The sequence below is a fragment of the Leguminivora glycinivorella genome, chromosome 27 (assembly GCF_023078275.1).
Source record: "Leguminivora glycinivorella isolate SPB_JAAS2020 chromosome 27, LegGlyc_1.1, whole genome shotgun sequence".
NCBI lineage: Eukaryota > Metazoa > Arthropoda > Insecta > Lepidoptera > Tortricidae > Leguminivora > Leguminivora glycinivorella.
This window is the reverse complement of record NC_062997.1, coordinates 3,468,757-3,471,256: the sequence shown is the minus strand read 5'-3', so window position 1 is coordinate 3,471,256 and position 2,500 is coordinate 3,468,757. Positions and strand designations below refer to the sequence as shown.

General features: G+C 46.9%; 2 non-coding genes across 2 annotated transcripts in view; both read left to right on the top strand.

The window, feature by feature from the left end:
- The first annotated feature begins 103 nt into the window (after positions 1-103).
- LOC125240390 lies at positions 104-2,009 on the top strand. The gene has a single exon (XR_007178616.1). It is a non-coding gene; the product is annotated as a small subunit ribosomal RNA (ribosomal RNA).
- Positions 2,010-2,480: 471 nt separating this feature from the next.
- The window catches only part of LOC125240393, a 157-nt gene continuing 137 nt past the window's right edge, over positions 2,481-2,500 (top strand). Inside the window, exon 1 of the ribosomal RNA XR_007178619.1 lies at positions 2,481-2,500. This exon is cut by the window's right edge and continues 137 nt beyond it. This is a non-coding gene — a ribosomal RNA (5.8S ribosomal RNA).

The following is a 2,500-nucleotide window of genomic DNA, read 5'->3' as shown; positions in this document are numbered from 1 at the left end:
CCTTCTGACGAACGACGATTTCGTTAGAGGGAGGGCGGCGCACGCGTGTCGGCGCTAGTGTATTTCTGTCGTTGTGTCTGACACGCGACGAAAACACGGCAGCTCCCTGGTTGATCCTGCCAGTAGTTATATGCTTGTCTCAAAGATTAAGCCATGCATGTCTCAGTGCAAGCCGTATTAAGGCGATACCGCGAATGGCTCAATATATCAGTTTTGGTTCCTTAGATCTTACTCGGTTACTTGGATAACTGTGGTAATTCTAGAGCTAATACATGCAATCAGAACCTGACCAGTGATGGGATGAGTGCTTTTATTAGATCAAAACCAATCGGCGGAGGGCCTTGCGTCCGAAGTCGTAACATTTTGATGAATCTGGATAACTTTTGCAGATCGCACGGTCCCGTACCGGCGACGCATCTTTCAAATGTCTGCCTTATCAACTTTCGATGGTAGTTTCTGCGACTACCATGGTTGTCACGGGTAACGGGGAATCAGGGTTCGATTCCGGAGAGGGAGCCTGAGAAACGGCTACCACATCCAAGGAAGGCAGCAGGCGCGCAAATTACCCACTCCCGGCACGGGGAGGTAGTGACGAAAAATAACGATACGGGACTCTTACGAGGCCTCGTAATCGGAATGAGTACACTTTAAATATTTTAACGAGGAACAATTGGAGGGCAAGTCTGGTGCCAGCAGCCGCGGTAACTCCAGCTCCAATAGCGTATACTAAAATTGTTGCGGTTAAAAAGCTCGTAGTTGCATTTGTGCTCCGCGCTGTCGGTGCGATTCTTTAGAATCGATACTGACACGTTTGCGGAGCATATCGTCGGTGAATCGTATGTAAAAGTACGGTTCAATATAAAAATCCTATCGCGATGCTCTTCAGTGAGTGTCGAGGTGGGCCGACAATTTTACTTTGAACAAATTAGAGTGCTCAAAGCGGGCTCAAAATGCTGCTTGAATATTTCGTGCATGGAATAATAGAATATGATCTCGGTTCTATTTTGTTGGTTTTCAGAACTCCGAGGTAATGATTAATAGGGATAACTGGGGGCATTCGTATTGCGACGTTAGAGGTGAAATTCTTGGATCGTCGCAAGACGAACATCAGCGAAAGCATTTGCCAAAGGTGTTTTCATCAATCAAGAACGAAAGTTAGAGGTTCGAAGGCGATTAGATACCGCCCTAGTTCTAACCGTAAATATGTCATCTAGCGATCCGCCGACGTTACTACAATGGCTCGGCGGGCAGCTTCCGGGAAACCAAAGATTTTGGACTCCGGGGGAGTATGGTTGCAAAGCTGAAACTTAAAGGAATTGACGGAAGGGCACCACCAGGAGTGGAGCCTGCGGCTTAATTTGACTCAACACGGGAAATCTCACCAGGCCCGGACACCGGAAGGATTGACAGATTAACAGCTCTTTCTTGATTCGGTGGGTGGTGGTGCATGGCCGTTCTTAGTTGGTGGAGCGATTTGTCTGGTTAATTCCGGTAACGAACGAGACTCTAGCCTGCTAAATAGGCGTCGTCATTTAGGTGCGCGCGGCCGTTCGCGGTCGCGCAACTCACTGGCGACGTATTAAAATTCTTCTTAGAGGGACCGGCGGTTTCGAGCCGCACGAGATTGAGCAATAACAGGTCTGTGATGCCCTTAGATGTCCTGGGCCGCACGCGCGCTACACTGAAGGAATCAGCATGTTCTCCTTGGCCTAGAGGCCCGGGCAACCCGTTGAAACTCCTTCGTGCTGGGGATTGGGGTTTGCAATTATCCCCCATAAACGAGGAATTCCTAGTAAGCGCGAGTCATAAGCTCGCGTTGATTAAGTCCCTGCCCTTTGTACACACCGCCCGTCGCTACTACCGATTGAATGATTTAGTGAGGTCTTCGGACCGACACGCGGTGGCTTCACGGCCGTCGGCGTTGCTGGGAAGTTGACCAAACTTGATCATTTAGAGGAAGTAAAAGTCGTAACAAGGTTTCCGTAGGGGAACCTGCGGAAGGATCATTAACGTGTTAATACACAATGACAAATTGACGTTTGCCTGTAGTGTATTATACAAAAAATAATCCGTTACCAAACAGACACACGCACAACACAACACACATATGTGTGACGACAGTTTTGATGTCGCACGGGAGTGATCGATGATCACGCGTCGCGTTTGTTAAGCAGTTTTGGGAATTTGATGTCTACTATGGAGAGACTGGCTTCGACCGGCATAAATCCGCGCCGTTACAGCGTTACAGTGTTATCCATGGACGTCTGTCTTGTAAAACTCGCGCGATCGTCAACCGTGTCAGTACGTCATCTGTGTGATACATATATGTGTGTGTGTGTGTGAAAATTTATGTATGCGGTAATTTTTTTTTTTTTTATTTCATTTTTCGCAATGAATACATTTTTCTTAATAATATGATGTGTATATTATATTTTGATTTTTTTACAACACAAAACCAGTGTGTAATAATTAAAAACTATTACCCTGGACGGTGGATCAC